Here is a 25,989-nt window from a genome sequence, read left to right on the forward strand (position 1 = left end):
GAGGCAGGGGGGTGAGGCGGCGGAGCACGGAAGCGGCAGGGACGTTCTCGCCGCTGTGTTTCAACAGGCCAGGCATCTCGCATTTATGTCCGCCATAAACGCGAGACACCTGGCCTGTTGGACACAGTGGTGGTGGTGGGAGGAATTGGCTGGGTGGGCTGGCTGGCTGGGGAGGGGAGACCCCTTTAAAGCCCAACACTGAGCGGGGAGGAGAAGAGCGGTGAGTCCAGGCAGGGAGCAGGTCGGGCGGGCTGGCTGCAGGCTGGGGCAGCAGGATTGTGACTGTCCGTATGAGGAGGTGGGGGGCGGGGGCAAGGCGGTGGAGCGCGACGGCGGCGAGAAGCATCTCAGATGGAGCCGGGACACCCGGAAGACAAGCCGGCACTTCGACATGCCTTTAAGTGCCGGCTTGTCTTCCGGGTGTCCTGGCTCCATCTGAGATGCTTCTCGCCGCCGTCGCGCTCCACCGCCTTGCCTCCGCCCCTGCCTCCTCCGACAAACAATCCTGATGCCCCGGCCTGCAGCCAGCCCAGCACCGAGCGGGGACGAGGAGGAGGAGGAGGAGGAGGAGAAGAGCGGTGAGTCCAGGCTCGGTGCTGGGCTGGCTGCAGGCCGGGGCATCAGGATTGTTTGTCGGAGGAGGCGGGGGGGCAAGGCGGTGGAGCGCGATGGCGGCGAGAAGCAACACCCCCGCCACTGTGTCCGACAGGCGTCTTGCGTTTATGTCCGCCATAAATGCAAGATGCCTGTCGGACACAGTGCCGGGGACGTTGCTTCTCGCTGCTGCTGCGGTCTTGCCTCACCAACGGTAACTGTCACCGCACGTCACTGCAACTGATACTCCGTTGAACCATAGCCCATCTCTAGGAAGAGTATGTGGGGTATAGAGAAACTCCCATTTTTGTTTGCAGCCTTAGAACAATAAAAAGAAAGGCAGTAAGGAAAATAGTAAGGAAAGAAGATTGACAGATCTCAAAATATGAAAAATATAATAAAAAGTAGCCTGCTTCAAACAGTGCTGTATAAATCTTCTTTACAACAGTTTTTACAGGTCATGCATTTTAATATTTTATTAATATTACTCAATTTAATAGCAATAGCACTTAGACTTATATAATGCTTTATTGTGCTGTACAGCCCTCTCTAAGTGGTTTTACACAATCAGCATATAGCCCCCAACAATTTGGGTCCTCATTTTACTGGCTTTGGAAGGATGGAAGTCTGAGTCAACCTTGAGCCTTGTGAGATTTGAACTGCCAAATTGCAGTCACCTGGCAGTCAGCAAAAGTAGCCTGCAGTACTGCACTCTAACCACTGCACCATTGCGAATAATAATAATAATAATAATAATAATAATAATAATAATAATAACAACAACGCCTCCGAGGAGCTCTACCTTGTTGTGGTAGAGGGCCTTGTGCACTCTAATGATCCTAAGGGATATGCTGAACAGGTACAACCATATCAGACAGGTCTTAGGTGAAGGGCCAGACAAAATTTGTTCCACAACCCATTCAAATATGGTGAATACGAAAAAAAGAAAAGAAATTTATGCCAGCTGAACTGTCGCCCGGATTAACAAGGGTTCCGTTGGATGCTATGGCTCCTGGACATTCTGCGCAAAATGAGCTACAGGGCTCAGCTCCCTCTGCTAGGCAACCAGGGCATGGAGTTGACAAGCTACTCGAAGAAAAAGTGAAAAAGCGAAAAATCTGGATTAGGGAAGAAAACATCTCTATTATGAAAGCTTACTATCAGTCTGAGCCAGCAAAACGTGGACTTCAAAAATAAATGTATCAGATTTGGAAGGTGAACCACATGGGCTGTGATATCAGTGAACAAAGGCTAGTGGACCAACGATGTGTAATTCTAAGCCACACATTTTTCACTACAGCAGAATTAATAGGAATCGAAGAGAAAGCAACTGATGGTCTGAATATACCAACAAAGAAGAGTAACATCAAGAATGATTTGCAGACTCAAAAGCAAACTGAGGAAGAAAGGGAGGAAGAGGATGCTGAAATGGATGAAGATAAAGAACAAGGAAGAACTGAAGAACAAACACCAACAGATATTGTTCAATTAGCTGAGAAAATAAAGCATCAAATGGAAGATGCTGAAAGAACACGTTTGCCAAAGCTGAACCAAGTGAACCGGAAAGAATTGAGAAATGTACTAAAAAAATCAATGAGGCTGTGCAAACCATTCAAACCACTACATTAGGTGAAACAAACCAGCTGATGTATGCAGCAGCCTTCATAACCACCAAAGAATTGGATTTGAAAATACAAAAGAACCAAAGAGGCAAGAAGAGGAAGCCTAAATAGAAAATTCAGTTGGAATTGAAGATCAAAAAATTTCGTGGAGACTTGAGCAACTTGAAGAACCTAAGGCAAGGTCAGTTAAAGAACAAGCAGGTCAAAAGCAGCCTGGAAGCAAGATACAATTTGGAGAATAAAGAGATTGTGATAGTAATTGAAGAGCTGAAGCAGAGGGTTGTTGCCGTTGCTGAAAAGATTAAAAGATATGAAAACCGAGTAACTCAATTCAAGGAAAACTCACAGTTCAGAGCAAATCAGCACCAGTTTTGTAAGAGCTTAGAAAGTGGAGATGGAACAACAACAAATGAAAAGCCTGATAAAGCTCTGAAATTTTGGAAGAATTTGTGGGAAAACAACAAGAAGCACAACAGAAATGCAAAATGGATCAAACAGATTGAGGATTCTATTAAAGTGCATAAAATGGAAGATATGAAAATAACAAAAGAAATGGTGCAAAGACAGTCAAGAAAAGTGAAGAACTGGAGTGCACTTGGACCAGATGAGTTACATGGCTTCTGGTTAAAGGCACTTACAAGTATGCACAAAAGATTGGCAGCCCAAATGAACCAGATCTTAAAACACCTGAAAATGGTGAATGGCTGACAACTGGAAGGACATTTTTGATCCAAAAAGATAAAGAAAAAGGAAACGATCCTGGAAACTATATGCCAATCACCTGTTTGCCAACAACATACAAGCTCCCTACTGGTATCATTGCAAACCAAATTTATGGATACTTGGAAAGAAATAATTTGCTTACTGTAGAACAGAAAGGATGCTGCAAAAATTCAAGAGGAACAAAGGACCAATTGCTAATTGACAAGCTAATCCTAAAGAATTCAAAGAAAAGACGAACCAACCTGTTCATGGCTTGGATAGACTATAAGAAAGGACTACCACTGACAATCATTTTGAAGAAGATGAACTATGGATACGAACTTGCAAAGAAAGGAATGAAAATTTCACACTTGGTGTACATGGATAATTTGAAGCTGTTTGGTAAAATAAAAGCTGAACTGAATTTATTAATTGAAAGCACAAAAGAATTTAGCCAAGACATTGGTATGCAGTTTGGAATTGACAAATGTGCAACAATGGCAACCAAAGCAGGCAAGGTCATAGAAGATGATGGAATAGAACTTGGGAATGAAGAAATGATAAAGGCAGTAAAACCAGAAGAAGGCTAAAAGTACTTGGGGATTTTAGAGGTCTCTGACTTAATGCATAATAAAGTCAAGGAATTAACTTCAGACAAGTACATTGGATGAATTAGCAAGATATTAAAGTCCAAACTGAGTGGAGGAAACATCATAAAAGCCATAAATAACTGGGCTATACCTGTGATTCAATACTCTGCAGGAATAATTGACTGGACCCAGTTGGAGTTGGACAATTTGGACAGAAAAACAAGGAAGCTTATGACAATGAATCATGCTTTGCACCCTAAAAGTGATGTTGACCGATTATATCTACCAAGAGCAGAGGGTGGTTGAGGACTCCTACAAGTAAAACAGACTGTGGAAGAAGAAAAACAGCTTGAATGATTACATCCAGAAAAGTGAAGAACCAATGATTAGGGAAGTAAATAAAGGAGGCCTTTTAAAGACAACTAAGTCAAAAGCTGAATATAAGAAAGAAGTAATTGAGAATCGAGCTAAAAATTGGAAAAACAAAGCTATGCATAGCCAATATTTGAAAAGTATTGAAGGCAAAGCTGACCAAAAGCTAAATTGGAACAGGTTAAGATCAGGAGCACTGAAAAAAGAAACAGAAGGCTTTTATTTTGACAGCTCAAGAACAAGCCTTAGCCACAAATTGCATGAAGGCAAAAATTCAACATGTTACCACCAACAGCAAATGTCGCCTCTGTAATGAGAAAGACGAGACTATCGACCACTTGATCAGTGGGTGCAGCAAAATTTCACCTACTGACTACCTACAACGCCATGACCATGTTGCTAAGATCATTCACTGGAAATTGTGCCAAAAATTTGGATTTGAGTACAGCAAAAACCACTGGGAACATCAGGTTGAGAAGGTTTTAGAGAATGAGAAAGTCAAGATCTTGTGGGACTTCAGAATCCAGGCTAAAAGGCACTTGGCCCACAACACACCTGACATCACAATAGTTGAAAAGAAAAAAAGTATGGTTCATTGACATTGCAATACCTGGAGATGCACGAATTGAAGATAAACAGCAAGAAAAAAAATCACAAAGTACTGGGACTTGCAAATTGAAGTTGAGCGACTGTGGAAAAAGAAATTGTGTACTGTGCCGATTGTAATTGGAGTCCTTGGAGCAATAGCTAAAGGGCTACCTTGCTATTTGGAAATTTTAAATTTATCAGACTTGAACATTCTGATTCTACAAAAAACCACCCTACTTGGAATACCTTATATCCTCTGACGTTGCCTTAACAGTTCCTATGTCCTTGGTTAGGACTCGAGCTGTTGAGCTACCAACCAACCCCAAAGGCTGTGAATCTCACCAAAGTTTAACATAATAATAATAATAATAATAATAATAATAATAACAACAACAACAACAACAACAACAACAACTCCGCCGTTGCCGGTGCCAAGCCCGGATGAGAAAGGAGGAGGGTTGGGGTCACGTTGGAATCTGGTCCCGTAGAAAAAACCCCGCCAACCCATACAATATGGTGAAAAAAACAAATAAGAATTCCATACCGCATCGGTCGTCGCGCGGGTTAACAAGGGCCGCGGCGGATGTTGGGGTCCCTGGACATCCATCGACAAGTGGGCTACAAGTGGACCAGCCAACAAAATGACAAAAATATAGTGCAGATGAAAACTGTGCCATAATGGCCTGTTACTACAACTCAGAGCCAGAAAAAAGAGGCTATTTAAAGTGAATGCATGAATTATGGAAACAACAATATCCAGATTCAAATGTTAGTGAACAATGACTAGCAGATCAAAGGCGATTTATTATATGGAATAAAGTGTTTAGTGAAGTTGAACATGAGGAAATTCAGGCAAATTGCAAAACCCAAAAAACAATATCACAAGCGGAAATAACTGATATTCAAGACATCAATAGATGTTCTTGACTTTCTTTTAAATAATTAGCCAGTGCATGTTTTTCTTCTTCAACTGTTTGCTTCACTTGTAATAATCCTCTGCCACCTGATTTTCGGGGCAGGTATAGTCTATCAGTATCACCACGTGGATGTAAACTGTAGTGCATTGTCATTAGTTTCCTGGTTTTTCGGTCCAAAAGGTCCAAATCAGCTTGTGTCCAGTTAACTATACCAGCTGTGTATCTTATAACTGGTATTGCCCAGGTATTTATGGCCTTGATTGTATTTCCACTCAATTTAGATTTCAAAATTTTCCTAACTCTGTTAGTGTACTCTCGCCTGACAATAGTTTTTACTTCTCCATGCTTGATGTTATCCAACTGCAGAATGCCTAAGTATTTGTAGGCTTCATTTTCTTTGCATTTAATTAATTGGCCATTGGGCATTTCAATTCCCTCACATGCAGTGATTTTGCCCCTTTTTATGGATACAGTGGCGCATTTTTCCATGCCAAACTGCATTGAAATATCGGTGCTGAATACTCGGACTGTGTTTGTCAATGATTGGATTTCTATTTATGACTTTCCATAGAGTTTCAAATCATCCATATATAGTAAATGCGAATTTTTTTCAGCTTCTTTGGCTGTTTGGTAGCCTAATTTCATTTTTTTTAAGATTACTGATAGTGGGATCATTGCGATGATGAAGAGAAGAGGTGAAAGTGAATCACCCTGGAAAATTCCTCGCTTGATATTAACCATTCCGTAGATCTCATTCCCTACTGCCAACTCAGTTCTCCATTGTTTCATCGCCTTTTCAGTAAAGGATGTAATATTTTTGCTAATGCCAGTTGTTTCTAAGCATTTTATGATCCAACTATGTGGCAGTGAGTCAAATGCCTTTTTGTAATCAATCCAGACCATATTCAAGTTCGTTTTTCTGTTCTTACAATTTTCTAATATCATTTTATCAATTAGAAGCTGATCTTTTGTGCCCCTGCTCCTTCTTTTGTTGCCTTTTTGCTCTGGCAAGATGTTGTTTGTTTCCAAATAATCCATCATGTTATCTGCAATAATGCCTGTGAGTAATTTGAAGGTTGTTGGCAAGCATGTTATTGGTCTGTAGTTTTCAGGTGTTGTTCCTTTAGTTGCATCTTTCTGAATCAAGTATGTTTTTCCAGTTGTCAATCATTCATCAATTTGGTCCTTTTGTAAAATTTCATTCAGTTGCCTGGCCAATATTGCATGTAAACTGGTCAGATATTTGAGCCAGAAACCATGGAATTGGTCCTTTCCATGTGATGTCCAATTCTTTACCTTTTTAACTCGATTTTTGACCATCTCAGTTGTTATTTCTAATACTTGCATTTGTTTGTTGCCAATGCTTTTCTCAAAGTCATGTATCCACTTTGCTTCCTTATTGTAGTCCTTTGCATTTTCCCACAATTCTTTCCAGAATTCAACTTTGGCCTGTTTTTCTGGTTTTTCACTTTTGGTGTCACCATTCACATTAAGACTTTGATAAAAACGCCGTTGGTCTGATCGAAATTGCTGATTTTGTTTATATTGGATGATTCGTGCCTCATATCTTTCAATTTTTCTAGCTGTTGCTGTTATCCGCTGTTTTACAATCTCTAAAGCTTCATTGATGTTTCTTGTATCCAATCTATATCTTCTGATTAGCCTATCTATGATTTTGTTGTTTTTAAGCTGTTGCTCATGCATGTTCTTTAAGTTACTAGCATCTGCCCTTAATTTTTTGATTTTTTGTTCTAAACGGATTTTCCACTTTGGCTTTGATGCTTTTTCTGTTGTGTGACTAGGTACTTTAATTTTAATGCCTAGTTCATTAGTGACTATTACAGCTGCGCTGTACATTAACTGGTTTGTTTCCAAGATGGATCCCGGTTCAATTGTTGAAAACACTGCATTAACCATTTTCATGATAGGGGCCAAAATTTTCTTAGGCACAGTTTTTAGTGATGGTAAACGTTGCCTTTCCTCATTAAGCAGAAAATGCTCCATGATCTTATCCTTCAATTCTTTTTGTTTTTGAGTTAGTTCATCAGTTGGTTCAGTGATAACTGGTTCTAGTGGTGGTGATGTTATTTCCTCCCCGAGAGCTTCTTCTGGGGGTTCTACTATAATGTCTTTAGTTGTGTCTTGAATATCAGTTATTTCCGCTTGTGATATTGTTTTCTGGGTTTTGCAATTTGCCTGAATTTCCTCATGTTCAACTTCACTAAACACTTTATTCCGTATAATAAACCGCCTTTGATCTGCTAGTCGTTGTTCACTAACATTTGAATCTGGATATTGTTGTTTCCATAATTCATACATTCGCTTTAAATAGCCTCTTTTTTCTGGCTCTGAGTTGTAGTAACAGGCCATTATGGCACGGTTTTCATCTGCACTATATTTTTGTCATTTTGTTGGCTGGTCCACTTGTAGCCCACTTGTCGACGGATGTCCAGGGACCCCAACATCCGCCGCGGCCCTTGTTAACCTGCGCGACGACCGATGCGGTATGGAATTCTTATTTGTTTTTTTCACCATATTGTATGTGTTGGCGGGTTTTTTTTTTTACGGGACCAGATGCCAACCTGACCCCAACCCTCCTCCTTTCTCATCCGGGCTTGGGACCGGCAACGGCGGAGTTGTATTATTATTATTGTTGTTGTTGTTGTTGTTTTAAATTACAAAATCTTATGGGCTATAAGTCCTTTTATGTTGATTTGATTAAAATGAGTAATTTTGATGTTATCTTTTGTACACTAAATTGAACATTCTTGCATTGTTATTTGAAACAGATGGTTGCAGGTCATATTCACGTCATAATAGCAATAACACTTAGACTTATATACAGCTTCATAGTGCTTTACAGCCTTCTCTAAACGATTTACAGAGTCAGCTTCTTGCCCCCAACAATTTGGGTTCTCAGTTTACCCACGTCGGAAGGATGGAAGGCTGAGTCAACCTTGAGCCTGGTGAGATTCAAACTGGCAAATTGCAGGAAGCTGGCAGTCAGCAGAAGTAGCCTGCAGTACTGCACTCTAACCACTGTGCCACTGCGGCTCATAATGCTGACTTGATAGTCAATGTATTAACATTGAGTGGTCACAGGAGCCATTTGTGGCTTCTTTAGCCAAACTCAGCATGATATTTGAGCATGAATTCACTTACCCATGGCATCACCCTCTAAACTTTTTTCCCAGGAAATAAAGCCAGACTCTTACATCTACATGTTAAACTATGTTTAGCAAAGCATGACAATGATGGCTTGCCTGCTTGCATCTGCTGCAGTTTGTGGTACATTCAATAATAAACCAGCTTTATGGCTTAACATAGGCTGTACATTGCTTCTCTGTTCCTTTATTTTTGCAGTTTCCATGGATTTTCAATTAAGCCACATAATTCCTTTGGAAATTAATGGTGTGTGTTGAATCCAAGATACGGTTGCTGGTTTTTCTTTTTTCATGTTCTCCTTTCCAAACTTATGCAATGTCACGTATAAAGTAAATATGTTAACCCCAGTAAAAGAAGCTTCACTGAAGAATGGGAGACATTAAATAACACAGACGTTTGTCAGATATCTCCAAGTGATTTATAGCCAAATCACAACTATATTAATAATAATATAATAAATAAATGAGCCACAGTGATGCAGTGGTTAGAGTACAGTACTGCAAGCTACTTCTCCTGACTGCCGGCTGCCTGCAATTTGGCAGTTCAAATCTCACCAGGCTCAAGGTTGACTCAGCCTTCCATCCTTCCGAGGCTGGTAAAATGAAGACCCAAATTGTTGGGGGCACTATGCTGACTCTGTAAACTGCTTAGGGCTGTAAAGCACTGTAAAGCGGTATATAAGTCTAATTGCTATTGCTATGAATGATTGAATAACACAATTCAGTGATTAAAAATGAAAAACTGGAACATCACAATTAATAAATTAACAGGCAGTTAGATAGTTAAGGTACTCGAAGAAAGTCTGGAGGAATATATATGTATTTAATTGATGGTGAAAATAATCCATGTTTAGAGCCACCTAATTTCCATGCAGAGATTTTGTCACACAGCAAGGACCAAAATGGAAGATTTCTTTCTATGCCCCCTACCGACCCCGCATCACCAAGCTAAGGCATGATCAAGACATCTTGATCAAGACAGCCCAAAGGATTCATAGGCATCCCCCTGGGAACTTGATCCTCTGTAAGGTCTTAGAAATCAGCCTAAGAAATTGAGTGGGATTTGATAATCAATCGATAAATGAGGGTAGATTAGCTTTGATCCCATTCAAATTGTTGATTTAGTTCAAATGATCAAATCAAAGGGTAGATTTGGGTCAATCTAATTAGGGAACCTAATTTGTTTCCAAGATTAGATACAATTGTCTTGTGAATCTTGTCTCCAAATTTGCTTCACATAGTAATTAATTAAGCACTCAGCACCATATTAGCAAGAATCTTCTGGGCAGATATCTCTGAGTTAGTCAGTGCAGTCCTCAAAGAGCAGCACAAGTTCCTTTCCTACCTATCCATAACACTAAAATTCCGTTTACTTCATGTCTTGGTATCTCTGCACATTTCCTTACTTTCCTTCTGTTGTTAGTTGCAACTGCCACAGATTGTGAAGTGATTATCATAACAAAATAGGTTTTGTGCAGTGCTACATGGAGAAGACTACATAGTAAAGTATCTATGGAGATGCTCAATCATCCAGGTCCCAAAGGTACTTTTTCCAAAAGACAAAAGTTTCTGAACTGAAGAAGCTTCTTGCATGAGAAGTGAAAAATTTTCTAAGAAATAAAAACAAGAAACTCCAGTTGCCTTTTGGGTGTAGTAATTAAGGTACCAGACTAGAAGCCAGGTAATCATGAGGTCTAATTCTGCCTTAGAGACATAGACAGCTGGGTGATTTTGTATCTTCCAGACCTGGGAAGAAGAGGGCAAGGCAAAAGTACTTTTGAAAACCTAGTTAAGAAAAATGCAAGTAGTCGTCCAGGCATCAGTAATCAAGACTGACTCAAAGGCACCAAACAGAAAGTACTACACAACGACACTGAACTTTGATTTGGTGATGTTGTATTCAACAAATGGAACCCAAAGTCCATGTAAGTATAATCCACTTTCAAACTCTCTCCTTTCCCCACTGAACTTAAAGGCATCCTGGCAAACATTTGTATATAATTGGATCATATTTAGGAAAGGCTAATTGCCAACCTTCCTCAATTGAACTTATTGAGACCTATAACCAGGGGTGGGCTTCAACAATTTCAACAATGGGTCTTTGCCCGGTTGCTGGCTGAGCGTGGCCGTTGTGGGCGTGGCCTAGTCAGCCTCCTGCACCACAGCAGGGGTGGTGGTGTTTCACCTTCCCCAGAGGCTTTCCTTGAGCCTCTGGGAGGGCAAAAACTTCTTCCCCTGGGCTCCGAAGGCTAAAACAGACTCATTTCTGGACTTCTGAAATTTCCAGGAGGCCTGATTTCCCCTTCCCCAAGCCCTGCACTTTCCTCGCATCCAAAACGGGCTGTGTGGAGACTCCTGGGAGGGGGGTGGTGGAGAGGGTGGGACCAACCAGGGGTGGGATTTGGAGGTTCTCCGAACCAGCCATAACATTAGCTACGGGTTCTCCCAAACCCGGGCAAACCCATAGCAGCCCACCCCAGCCTATAACTCTTAGAATTCTTAGAACTGGCTCAGTCAGACTTCTGGGGTTACCAGGTGGAGATTTCTCTCATAATAGAAGGCAATTAAGCCAGATTCCTTGTACTCCGACAAAGAAGGAGATTTAGATATAATTTTGAATAGGAATTTGCCGTTAAAAATATTAAGAAAAGGAAGCATGTTATGCACATTTGAACTGCGAGCAAATACAAAATAGAAGTATTAACCTTTACTTAACAGAACAAGTGAGATAAATTTATTAGGCTGTTTTCAGGGTTTCATATTTTAATAAATTTGAGCTTGTATTATATTTACCATTTGGTATAATTGTGTGTATATGACTTACAATCAATTGTACCTATTCCAATCCCTCTTAAAAGAGAAACTTCAGTTGATAAGGCATAAAATAGCCTCGTGCTGACATCTGAAGAAATAAAAAATAGAAGAGATAAATTATATAAAGTATCAAGATCTACCTGGGGATGAGTTGAATTGTCTAGCTGACAATAAACATGCTAAAATGACATGAGTGACAATTTTGGGGCAATGAAATGTCTTATTAAAGAGCACCTATGGAGTGTTTTTAACTAGGATTTTATTGCACAGAATAGTAGCTGAGCAATCAAATCTCCATCAAACATGCAGTAGAAACATGATCTCTCAACAGTCTTGTAGTTATATAATTTAGAACCTGGGCCTAATTTTGTTTTGGTGAGCGAGAACTTGTTAGATGGAAATATCTATTACGCTTTTGCTGAACAGGGCCTGAGACTTTTGCTCTTGTCCTAAACATTCCTGCGTTTGAAAAATATTGTTCCTAGGAGAATGGTGTTTCAGACTACTGTTTATTTAATTCACAATTGCGAGCTGCCTCCCTCCTCTTCATCAGTGTGTATTAAAACCTGAACTGCACTATCCTTCAAGTGATGTATTATAGTAGTTAGGAATATGAGCCTTGATTCCATCATTATCTGAGCTATAAATTCCCTGGCTATTCATTTGTTTTTCATTCAGTCATTTGTTCATTCCTGTTTTCCCTCTAAAAAAATAATTGAAAGCAGTTTATTGCGATAAAATATATATTCCATAAAAGTTAACCTGCAAAGTGGAAAAACAAAACAACAACAACCAACTTCAGAAGGTAAATAAAAAACTGAAGATCACTGTAAACAATTATAGGCCATCTATAACACATACAAAGGCACAGATCAAGAAAAACAGCTCTAATGCACATATAATAAGGAGACAATGTGAAGGCATTCTTTACAAGCAGATCTTGGTCATAAGTCTAAACATGAAACTTGACAAGTAGTGCAGTGTATTAGTGGGGTGGCAATCATAGGGCTATATTAGGTACAGAAAGTGGATTCAAGTCCACCATCAACCATGGAATCTCACTAGGTGACTTTGTCTTTTAATTCAACCTACCACACATGATTTATGAATATGCAAATATAATACTAGATGTATACTGTTTTGAGATCCTGAAGGAAAAGTAAAAAGTAACATAACAATTTGGCAAACAACTTTTTCCTCAGCCTCAGCTGTGTGCATAGTTAGGCATGCTACATCTGGACTGCAAATCTCTACATGGATACTAAGGTGGCAGGATGCATAGGATTCTGGCTCATTGATGCTATTCAGATTTGCAGCACAGTCCGGTACCCAAGTAATAGCATCTGCCTACAAAGACTGCTTTGTATACAGAGACTTCTCAGTTAGAAGAAGAAGAAGATTATTGTTGTTGCTGTCATGGAACAGAGACTAAACTAAGCAGCATATTGTTGTATGTGGCGTAGTTAGCAATTTGGCTCGTCTGGAAAAGTAACATTAGAAAGCAGGTAAATGTAGCTGTATGTCTCAGAATGTGGAAGCAGCTGGGTGATCTTTGTGGCTGAATTGAGTTTGGGTGGTCTTGGCTGGGAGAGGCGGTCTCTCAAGTACCTGGGTACTTGAGAGACCGCCTGCTGCCAATTACCTCCACTAGACCGATTAGATCCCACAGATTAGGCCTCCTCTGAATTCCATCCACCAGCCAGTGTCGACTGGTGACCACCCGGAGGAGAGCCTTCTCTGTGGCTGCACCGACCCTTTGGAACGAACTCCCCGTGGAGATTCGAACCCTCACCACCCTCCAGGCCTTCTGCAAAGCCATTAAAACCTGGCTGTTCTGACAGGCCTGGGGCTAAAGAGCTGTTGCCCCCGTCTCGAATGGTATGACTGTTGTGTGTTTTAAATTGTGTTTTGTCATGTTTGTTTTTATTTTTTGTCTGTACCCCCACCCCCCTTCCCAGATTTGATTTGTCAGCCGCCCTGAGTCCCCTTCGGGGGAAAAGGGCAGCATATAAATATAATAAATGATGAATGATGAGAGTCCTACAAAATGGCAGTTGAATGTGTTTCTGTATTGTTGCCCAGAAAAGCTGTAAACTTGGCCATGAAATCATGAAAATCTAATTTCAACCTGAAAGAGATTTTGCTTTAAATCAGTGTTTTTCAAATTTAACAGCTTTAATATGTGTGGACTTCAACTCCCAGAATTCTCCAACCACACATCTAAAAGTTGCCAACTTTGAAAAACACTGACTTAAATATAACTGGAGTTTGATCTCTCCTGTGAAAACTATTGCACATTTCTCTTAAGATTTATTAGAAATTTTGAACTTGGGTGAACAATATCCAAGTCCTTGATGTGATCTCATTTGAAACTTGCCTTAGCTGCAAAATGGCAATATTAAGGCGATGCCTCATAAAATTGTTGTAAAAAACCCCAATGTTACATTTTGAGTCAAAATGAATAGTAAGTGCAATTCAAATCATGTATATCACTGCCCTCTGCTGCGAAAAAACAAGAACTGCTTTGTTGATCATTGGAAGAGATGCTTGCCTTTTCTAGCATTTAGCTTTGTCATAACCTGAAAGAAGAAACTGGTTAAGATAGGTGGCATGCAGTATGCATATGATTTATCCTTTGGTTCAGCAAAACAAACACCACCAATCGCCCCCAATCATTCTGTTTGCCTAGATTGGCAACTGTTAGCAAGTGCCAAGTTCCCCTGCCGACCTAACTGTTCGAAAACATGCAAATGAGAGTAGATAAATAGGTACTGCTTTGGGGAAAGTTAACAGTGGTCCCTATGCCTTGGTGTATAGTCATGCTGGCCACATGACAATAGAAGCATCTTTGGACAATGCTGGCTCCTTTGGCTAAGAAACGGAGCTGAGCACTACTAGAGTTGGAGATGACTGGACAGGAGAACCTTTCCTTTAATTCCTCTATAGAAGGACCCATGCATGGCAAGTAGAACAAAGAAGAGGACACTTGATTTCAGTTTTATGAAATCTTATTTTCTTGTTGATATGTGGGGGTCCATATCTTAAGATTTATCAAGATTTAAGATTTAAACCAGAAGCAACAGTACCCTGAACACTGGGTTGGGAGAGAAACAAGTGATTTGACCCTTTATGACAATCCTGTCTGCTAGGGTTTGACATGTCCTTTTTTTTTTTTTAGCAATAGCAGTAGACTTATATACCGCTTCATAGGCCTTCCAGGCCTCTCTAAGCGGTTTACAGAGAGTCAGCATATTGCCCCCAACAATCTGGGTCCTCATTTTACCCACCTCGGAAGGATGGAAGGCTGAGTCAACCCTGAGCCGGTGAGATTTGAACCGCTGACCTGCTGATCTAGCAGTAGCCTGCAGTGCTGCATTTTAACCACTGCGCCACCTTGGCTCTTTTTCTGAACCTTTTGGAAGTGTCTAACTAGCTGTTCTCAAAGGCAGACTTTATTTTATTTATGAAAGATTTCCTTCAAGAAGGAATCAAAAGTTATAGTAAGTGTAAAAGTTACTGGTCTGGCAGGGACTCTTACTGCACATATTTAAGAGAGAAGGCTTTCCATGCCTATTTTTCAAGCCATGTTACATAAATTCCTTTAGGTTTATAAGACAGAAATAACTGACCCTACTTCAGGATCTGAGAAGCTGTCTGCTCAGCTGGTGTTCTACCGAGGACGTCTTGTGGACTTTTCACAGGCTTCCTGATGCTCCATATCCTTCATAGAGAAGGTTAGTCTAAGTCAGTGGTAGTCAACCTGGTCCCTACCGCCCACTAGTGGGCGTTCCAGCTTTCATGGTGGGCGGTAGAGGTTTGCTGTAACTCTGCTTTATAAATTTTATAAAGTAAAGTTACTTCCCTACTTTATAAATCACCATTACTGTGGAACTGGTGGGCGGTTAGAAAATTTTACTACTAACAGAGATACAAAGTGGGCGGTAGGTATAAAAGGGTTGACTACCCCTGGTCTAAATAGCTCCACCTATTCTATGAAATAAACTTGTTGGTAAGATATGAGATTTCAGCAAGAAGATTTTCACCATCAACTGCACACTTACCCATTATCCTTGACCAATGAATTGCCATGGAGTGCTCATGGAGGATAGTATAGGTAATCCTTGACTTACAACAATTCTTTCAGTGACCATTTAAAGTTACAACAGCACTGAAAAAAGTGACTTATGTCCACACTTGTAAAATGGGACAAAACTCACTTAACAAACATCTCGCTTAACAACAGAAAGGTTGGGCTCAAATGTGGTCGTACGTTGAGGAGTACCTGCATTGTTTTTGTGGTTTATGAATTTGATTAACTTACTGAATTATTCGTGTATTTCAGAGGTGGTATTCAGCAAGTTCTGACCAGTTCTGGAGAACTGGTAGCGGAAATTTTGAGTAGTTCAGAGAATCGGTAAATACCACCTCTGACTGTCCCTGCCCCCATCTATTCTCTGTCTCCCAAGTCCCGGCTGATCAGGAGGAAATGGGGATTTTGCAATAACCTTCCCCTGCCATGCTCACCAAGCCAAGCCCACCAAGCCATACCATGCCCACCAAGCCATGCCTGTTAGATTGGGTAATGGAAAGGCACCCACAGTCTAATGGTAACAACAGCTCTTTATTGTAATGGAATAAGTATGAACAATCCAGCGAAGGTTGAATCTGACAGCAGTCCTTTTATAGGGAGCTGACAGACGCTTCGACCAATGAGATTAAACCTCTGTTCCCACCGGAACAGAGGACCTTGGTGGAAACCATTATAACTGAAGCTAGTATCTTACACCCCTCCTCTCTTAGATGGAGTAATCCTACTGGTCACGTAGTCACACAGGTAGGCGGGCTTTTTGGTAGCTCTGCCTGACCTGCACAGTTCAGTTGGAGGGTGTTCTTTGGACAGGTCGGACGGACCTGTTTGCTCTGCAGCTCCGCTTGTTGGAAGCTCCTGGACCTTTCACAGGCTGTGGCTGGAGCTTCTAGAGCTAGTTCGCTCGGAGCTCGCTGCAGGCCTGCAACACAAGAAGCTAAGTATCCCGGTGACCGGGTTTGAGTTGGCTGTGGAAGGAGTGACTTCATGCTCCTTTTGGGTAGGGCTTTTGCTAACTCGTGCAGGAGTTACCTCTGGCTGCCTAAGAGTGGAGTTGGAGAGGCAGCCACGGAGTTGGTCAATGTGCCTTCTTCAATTCCGACCGTCCTTGAGCTCTAAGAGCAAGGTCCGATGATGCCTATCACTGTGGCAGGAATCCACAGAGTTCCCCCAGTGTAGTTGTGGGCGTAAACTGAATCCTTTACACTAAAGTTCCGAATTTTGCTTGTGGAGTCAGGAGGCGATGCGGCAGAATAGTTTGGGTGTAGCCGGTCTAAGTGGAACCTTAGTTGGCGACCCATGAGAAGCTCAGAGGGGCTTCTCCCTGTAGTGGCACTTGGTGTGATGTGTTGAATTAGAAGATAATGGTCAACCCGTGTTTGCCAATCTCTTGGGCCCATCCCAGATCTGCAGATCTGACCATTCTCTCCGCCTGACCATTGGAGGCCGGATTGAATGGCGCGACTACGGCATGCCTCATTCCCTGTGCTGCTAAGAAGGTCTCAAATTGCATGGCTGTGAATTGGGGCCTGTTGTCAGAGACCAGGACGTCGGGCAGGCCGTGCGTGGAGAGAAGTCTCCGCAGTACCTTGATGACTGTTCTGCTGTAGTAGAGGTCATCAGCCTACCTCTAGCCATTTCGAGTAGGCGTCCACAACTACGAGGAATGTCTGGCCATGAACTGGGCCAGCAAAATCAATGTGCACCCTAAACCACGGTGCTTGAGGTCGCTCCCACTCCTTAGCGGGCGCCTCTGGGGGAGCTGGTCTGGACTCCTGGCACGGTGTGCAGGTAACCACCCATTCTTCGATCTCCCTGTCCATGTTAAGTCACCACACGTAACTCCTGGCCAAATACTTCATCGTGACAATTCCAGGATGCCCTCATGTAAAGCCTCCAATACTGCAATGTGCAGTTTGGGTGGAACAATGACCCGGTCCCCTCACAGCAAACAGCCATTAACAACAGACAATTCATCTCTCTTACAATAGTACATTTTGAAATCAGATCCAACAGGCCCCTTGGGCCACCCTCTCCACACCCAGTTCAAAATTTGTTTGATGGTGGAGTCTTTTGCAGAGTGGTGGGCAACATCATTAGACGAGACAGGACCAGTCTCTAAACAGTTAATAAGCAGGACTGGCATCTCAGGAGTAGGGTCTGCAAGAAGTTCTGGCAGCGGACAGCAACTCAAAGTGTCGGCATGTCCCAAAGTGGAGCCAGGTCGATGGATGAGATGGTAGGAGTAGGCAGCTAGGAATATGGTCCATCTGGTCATCCACGGTGATAATGATACAGGAGTAGGTTGGTCCCCAGCCAGCAAGCCCAAAAGTGGCTTGTGGTCCATAATTAGTTCAAAATCACAGCCGTACAGGTACTCATGGAACCTTTTTACACCGGCCACTGCAGCCAAAGTCTCATGGTCCAGCTGGCTGTAGTTCCGCTTGGCAGGTCCTTGAGTAATAGACTATGGGAGCCTTGGCTTCATTGGGTATGCGGTGGCTGAGGACAGCTCTGATGCCAAATGGGGAAGCATCACAAGTCAACACCAGTAGCAGGGTCTGGCTGTACTACACCAAGAACATGTCTGCTGACAGAAGTCTTTTTACCGTGGCAAATGCGGCAGCCTCAGCTCTGCCCCAGGACCACTTCGCGTTCTTCACCAGAAGACGATGTAAGGGCTCAGCAACGGTGGCTTTCTGTTCAAGAAAGATGCTGTAGAAATTAAGGAGCCTGAGGAACGCCTGCAGCTTGGTTTGATTGTGAGGTGTAGGGGCATCCTGGATTGCTTGATTTTTTTTAGTGGTCGGGTGAATCCCAGAGCTGTCGATTAGGTACCCTAAGAATTCATACTTATCCAGACCGGTGCCAAAGACGTCCTCGAACTCCTTAAAAATTACTTCAGCCCTCTCGTCTTTCAAGGCGTTGATACTGGTCACTTCTAGGACCAGGGCTTCGAACCAGTCAAGCCCCAGGAGGCTCTGCAGGTTGCTGCTGACCACCGTCACTTGGAACTGGCCACTGTATTTCTTGAATTGCACCTGGAAGGTGCCCTGGCCCACGATGGGGACTCGGTTCCCTTAATAATTGCAAAGGCGGATGTCAGGGGCGCGTAGATGCTGCTTCTTCAGGCTAGGGATAGCCCGCTTGAGCGTGGACCACGGCATGATGGTCAATGATGACCCCATGTCGATCTCCATCTTGCATGGAGAGCCCTTGATGAGGACTGTGACCTTCTGCTTTTTTGGCCACCTAGTGCGGACTTGGCCAATTGAGGTGTGGTAAGTGACTCTGGTGTTGCCCTCAGAGTGCCATGGTGGCTTCTGCCATGCTCCTTGGTTGGACCTCTGTTGGTGGTTGGGTCAGCTTCTTGGCTGCCAGGTCATTGTGGGGTGCTCACTTCTGCAAACCTTGGCAATATGCCCCTTTCACTCGCAGCGCAGGCAGATAGCGTCGCAGAAACAGCAAGCTGATTGAGCATAGTCTCCTCCGCAGCTTGCGCAAGGTGGGAAATGCTGTTCGAATTTGTGCACCGGCTTGGCACGGCTACAGCGCATGTGGCAGCTGTCATTTTTTTCACCTTCTGGGTTCTCAGCCTCTGCAGCCTCGCGATGTACATGTGTGTTCTTTCGTGCGTCTTGTGTAGTGCTTTGATGCTGCAGGGTTTCTGTTGACTTGACGGCTGATTCTGATGCCCTGGCTTTGTCCAAGGCAATTTGTAGAGTGAGATTAGATTTGGCAAGTAACCTCCTCTGTAAATTAATGTCCCACACTCTGCATTTGTTACGGTCAAGAATAAGTTTGTCTAAGTCTTGCAACTCGCAATATGCTGTGGCCTTTCGTAGCGCCACAACGTACTCGTTGATTGATTCGCCTTTCTTCTGGTTGCGAATATTAAATTTGTGTTGGCGGACATGCTTAGATGGCTTGGGAGCGTAGTGAGTCCTCAGCATCTGCTGGAGCATGGACCAAGTGACCGATTATAGCAGCATTGGCTCTAATAGGTCTTTGGCAGTTTCGAACACTTCCCGTCCACAGTAACTGAGGAACATGTTCTTCTTGCAGCCTTCAGAAAGGCCCATGAGGTCATTGGCTTCCAGGAAGCAGTCAAACCTCAACATATACAAGTCCCAGTGCTCGGTGACTGGGTCATATGGAGTTGGTGGGGCGTGCATGGCCATTTTGTGTTCTGAGGGCATTTTGAGTTTGCCGCTCAAAAATGGCTGCTCGAAGCCACGCTGAGCTCCGGGCTGGATTTAGTTGCTGGATTGCTACGCTCTTTTTGGTTCACCTAGTTGCCTTCCAATCCCACCTTCATCGCCAGTGTTAGATTGGGTAATGGAAAGGCACACACAGGCTAACAGTAACAACAGCTCTTTATTGTAACGGAAAAAGTATGAACAATCCAGCGAAGATTGAGTCTGACAGAAGCCCTTTTATAGGGAGCTGTCAGACTCTTCGACCAATGAGATTAAACCTCTGTTCCCGCTGGAACAGAGGACCTTGGGGGAAACCATTATAACTGAAGCTAGTATCTAACAACACCCACAGAACCAATAGTAAAAAAATTTGAAGCCCACCACTGGTCTCTTTCTGAATTCTCCTTTTCTCTGGGAAAAAGTACTTATTTTTAAATGCATGATTTGCTCTGCATTCTGTTTAAAATCTCAGAATGAAATCTGTCAGAAATACAGTTGTGTTACAACTTTGCACTGCATTTCAGGGAAAATTATGCTTTAGCACTCATCACTGATTCCACCTGAGATGTTGAATTACATTTTACAAGCTCTGAAAAACATAAGCCTGGCAGAAAATGAGGGGCATCATCATTATCTCAGTAGAAGAAAGATTATTTTTCTCCATCATCCCACTAAAAGCTACCTTGCTTGGGATCTCTTGTCTGGAACCAGGGAAGGGAAAGAGGCTGAGGGAATCAACCTGGAAGTGATTGATAATAGCTTCCTTAGAGCAGAAACAAAATGGGAACTTAAAGGCTACATTTGTTGTTGGTTTTTTTGTTTTTTTGTGGCCTATAATTTTGTGAACTAGATTAGAGTAAATACATGAAGTCATGCATGTTCAAATACTATGGGATAATTATTTTTTGAAAAAACAAACAAACAAGTAAAAGGGGAAAGACCATGAAATGGCTGCAGTTAGAGAGCCTGATTTCCATTCTGAGCCTGAAGGAATAAGTCTGTCACATTGAAAGCTGTTTTGTAATAGCTTCATCTCACCATTATAATATCCCCAATGTAATGGACCTGGGTTTAGGAAGCTTTGGTTTCAGGCTAAAATTGGCATACAGTATGTTTTTGAATCAGCATAAAACTCCACTTACCATGTCACCTATGCAAAAAAAATGCATAAAATAGCATGCATAATATCCCATTCCCTTCTTTTGTATGCATAAATACATAAAATGTGTGATCTGTGCTGGCATAGAAATATACAAAATATGGACTTAATGGACATTTTTGTATGACTGATAGCCGTTGCTTCTATTTATCTGTTAAATAGTTCACCATACCATGGATTTAAGAAACCTTGTAACACTTAATTTTTGGCTAGGTAATCTAAAGTGTTAAATGTATGCTTAGAAGGCCAAATATTTTGGACTGTGTAGTTCAGTATACATCTCCCAAAGGCAGATGTACTGACAAAAGTAGACGTCCCAAAGCCATATTCATTCTTTCAGATCTGGTGAATACATTAATTGCTTCTTAGGGCTGGCATTCTCCCAGTACAATTAAGATCCTAATAGATCAACAATTAAAGCCATGCACTGTGGGGAAGGATTAAATTGATCCCAGTTAACCTCAAGGCTCTGAACTGCATCAACTTCTAATATCTTAGCTGTTTTGCTATTAATGGCTTGAAAAAGGAGGGGACCTTTTTCTGTCCTTTGCTGTGTCGGTTGTTTTCATCCATCCTGCAGGGTCTGAATGTCCAAGCATCATCACTCTTTCTTGCAAACTTCCCCAACCTGTATCCCCCCCATTCCAGATTTTTGGGGACAGCAGCTTCTAGAATTTGAAGTCATCCCAGGTAAAGTACACACCAGCTAAGGGCTCTGACAATTGCCACCAGGAAAGCACTGTGAGTGAAGCTCTTAAGTTGTCTTTCTGCCTAGATAGATCTCCCATTTGCTATTATATCAACCAGTAGCCTTCGTTCAGAATTAGGCAAGATTGAATTTATTCCTCATAGCATTTTACCCTTGATCATGCTTCCAAAACCAAACTTGTCCCTCACTCTAGTGGCCTTCAGAAACAGCAGAAGTTGAGGTTGCCTAATATAATGGCTGGGTTATTTTACTCTGTTAGACATAGACATACAATAAACTAGAAAGCTGTAATTGTATTGCCAACTGCTCTCACTGCTGAGAAGGATAAAACTAGAAGTTTTATTTCAGTTAATGACCAATAAATTACAAAATGAAATATAAAATATGGTGGGATTCAAATAAGGTATATTTATACAACTGTTAAGTTCAGTGATATATTGTAACAGAATTATGAGAATTAAGTCTATGTAATCAATATAACTAAATAGCAAAACCTAAGAGGGTTTTTAACTGCAAATGTTAAAACTAGTGTTTATATTAAGCATCATGAATACCTTATTATAGTTCAAGCTGAAATATATAATGCTCCCCAAGATATATATAAAAACCTTGAGTATCCAAAGTTGATTTCACATTTTGTAGGATGCCTTCTATACACATTATGACTTCTTGTGGTGCAAAATATTATCCCCGCATACAGTACTTAAATAATTTGTTCAATTGCAGTTCATGCCAATTTAGTATCCATCTTTGGATTTTAGGGCACTTTGCAAAAATTATTTTCTTGTTCTTGTTATAATTGATCTGAGTAATGTGCTCTGAGACGGAGTCCACAAGGAATACTGGAATACCAGAATACAACACCATCTATATGCCTATCTTGCATCCATAGATAAAGCATGTCCACTTCAACATACTAAACACATATTGATATCAAGTGTTTCAGATAAAGTAGAGCCTATTATATTGCTGCATTATCTGGAAATTACTGATGTACCAAATATTCCAAAAACATTAGTTATATTTACATAATACATAATTCACATGCAAGGAAGCATAATATAGCCTTATCAGATGGCTGGTAGGACAATGCTTAGTTTCCATCAGCAATTGAACAACAAACTACTCACACCCACTTTAGCCAAGTTCAGTGTATTTTATAAACCTAGCCTCTGTCAAACCATCATTCTGACCTATACCACTCTTTTGCTCAAAAGACAACAATAATCCAATATTGTTTCAAGGAAAAGTGAGAAAGACTGACTCAGTGATGGGAATCCTGTAATGGTATGGTTTTTGTTCCATGACCAAACTGGTCCTTTTGCTCTCAGCTGACATACATTTCATACTGTTTAATGAATATGTTTTCTCTGAGAAGGATGTTGTTGTTAAGACTCAGAGGAATGACAAGTGACAATCTGTGGTCTGCTTGCATGTAATTGATCTATAGTTGCCCATGATATCATGTTTGACTAAAGAACAAGAACATATCTTCATCATGTGCAGGGTCAACTACTTAAGGAAGTAAAATGCCTGTTTTCTGAAATATAGCTGATACTGAGCTGGAAGATGCTGGGATGATGTTCATGCTTGCTTTTCTGTAATTGTTCATTTCCTAAAGAGGACAAGCAACAGTTTGAGGGACCTGACAGACCGCTGGTTCTCATTCATTTCTTCACCCTGCCGCTTTCCAAATGGGCTTTACTATAATTTCCACTATCCCTCTCAAAATGGTGGGTATGTTGACCCTGGAAGTTGGGAACTGTAGACCAGCAGCAGATTAGGACATCTGGCTTAATGCAATAGGGAGTATAAATAATATATAAAGGTTAGAAGCAGAACCTTCAAGTGGTAATACACTTTCAAAACTGTTTTGGTTGGCAGGTGTTGCTTCCAATATTAGTGATAGCTGCTACAAAATGAAATAAGGTGGGTGGGTGTGGTAATTTTAAAGGGCAGCAAAAGATCCTTTTTGTGTTGCTCTTATTGACAGCCTAATTCCTTTTATATTGTCCAAGGTCTATTATACAAATCACACTATGAACAAGTACATTTTGTCATCAGTGTGAATAAGATAATCACAGATTATTGAACAAGTAGGATTAAATGCAGATGAAGTCTTACTTAAAGAAGCCCTATTTAAATCATTGGAATTTTAGAGACATTTAAGTTAAATGGATAGAGGTAAGTCTGACTCCATCAGGATCCAATCCATTTAAAATTGAAATGGTGTTTCTTAAAAATGGGAGCATTCTATGCAAAGTATGCATACATATTCTATAGTCTTTGATCTGAACAGCTGTGCCTTAAATGGCCTCCAAGGACATTTTTATCATAGAGAAATATGAGAGCTGGACTTTTCTCCTTGAGGCACTGTCTCTCCTGAACTGGCAAGTCTAAAGTCATAATTTCTCACAAGGCAGAATGCCAACATTTGAACTTCTATAGAATGGATGTGTGTGATGTGATAGCACATTCATGGCATATTTTCAATAGGTTTTTGCTTCTGAAAATGAGTTTAATATCTAAAGGCAAATTGCATTTCATCATTTTTTTGTATTATTACATGTTTTTCAATACCTTTTGGTAAGAAGCTGCACAAACCAGCCAAAACATCTGTAATGATAGCTTTATGTCTAAATATACAACTATAGCATAAGTGGAGGCAGAGGTACTCTAAATTTTTACTGATAATCCAATCTAAAAGATACGTTCTCTCCAGACATCAGTCCATACGTATTTAAAGCACTTCCAGCTTGCTCATTCTTTTCTGCCTCTTCAGAATAACAAAGTGCTGTTATTCAGATAACCATGCATACACATTTCAACAGATGTCAAAGCTCTTCTATATACAGTACATGTCATACTACTGGATTGCCAAGTTTGCTGTTATCAGAAAATTATTTCCTAGCCTATTTTGAATTATCAACCAAGTATTCTGGGTTATTTTTTTATCTCTCCCAAAAAGGAATGGCCTTGTAAAAATATATTTGCTTGATAATATCACGGTCTTAAATGATAGGCTCAAAAGAACTTAGAGAATTAGCTTCTGTGCACTAACAAATGTTCAAAGTTTGTTTTTTTCCCTGGCAGAACAAAACTAACAGCAATGAGCACCATTTGGCTAGAAATATATTTGATACAGGCTGTAGAAATTTTCCTCTGTGCTCTACTGTTGTAAATAAAAGTAGAGGAAATTAAAGATCTGTGCAGGGCACAACAGCAAAGTAGATACTTCATCATAAAAATAACCTAGATTGCTTTGGGCATCCATTTTTTATCAAACACTTTTGGTGCTATCTTCTAGAGGTACAGTACCAAAATATAAGCAATTCCAAACCTAATCACACAAGGGAGCAGTATTTTGGGAAGATTTTTATTACTTAGTCACAAATGTGACAAACATCCACCTCTAACATCAGCAGAAAGTATACATTGCATTTGCAAAAACCTTTCTGTCAAGGAACACACTTCATAGTATTCTGTAGCACTTTTTAATCAAAGCTGTTTGCAAAAAAATAACTTGATTTAAGCTATGTAAGCTAATTTCTGTGAGAATAGTATTCCCTCATGCCTTAAAAAATTAAAGTATTCTCAGAAATTGCATTAATTTTAAAAATGTAATGTCGGTTCACATATATTAACACAACTCTGAAAAGAAGATATGGAGAAATGAATAGAAGTTGTGGTGTCCAAGACATGGTTGAGGCTCCCAAACCTTTTGCCATGAGTATGTGTTTAATACTCTCCCACAACACACATACACTTAAAGGAAAGTAAAAACTAGGACAATTTATATTAATCATTGAACATTTTTCAAACTATCAGCTCATTTTATCAAGTGGGACCTGGACTTCCATGTTATCCCAATAGCATCAGTAACTAAATATCACAATTAATAGAAATATGAACAATTTTGAGTAAAGTTTGTTGACCATCAAAATACAAATATGGGTATTTGATGGTAATTGTCTTCAAAGATGACAAATACTAAAGGCAGTGGAAAGAGAATATATAAACTGAGCCAATTTATGAGTGATGGGTTGTGCTATTCAGAAGATATTCATTGGTCCTGTACACCACCAGAATGATATACTGGTAGCCCTTGTTTAGCAATCACAACTGGGACTGGCAACTTGATTGTTAAGTAAAACAATTAGTAAGCAAAACCACAATTGTGCTTATGACTTTAGTTTTCCTTCGCTTTACAGACCTGCAAAGGACTGATCATAAAGTTACTTTTTCATCACTGTTGCAACTGTGAATGGAATTAGATGAGGTAGTCAGTAAACAAGGTCTATCTATATGTAATTAGCATTATCAAGTTTCCTATATCAGGTTCATACATATATAATAGGATGCACCTAGCTTTAAAAAATGGTTTGAAAATGAAACAAATCTTCAAGTGATATTATTTAATGACCTAAGAAATTCTCAAAGTTGGAAATGTAACAGATATTTTCTTCATAGCT

The sequence above is a fragment of the Thamnophis sirtalis genome, unplaced genomic scaffold (genome assembly GCF_051295495.1).
Source record: "Thamnophis sirtalis isolate CommonGarterSnake01/CBP01778 unplaced genomic scaffold, rThaSir2_p1.2 scaffold_7, whole genome shotgun sequence".
NCBI lineage: Eukaryota > Metazoa > Chordata > Lepidosauria > Squamata > Natricidae > Thamnophis > Thamnophis sirtalis.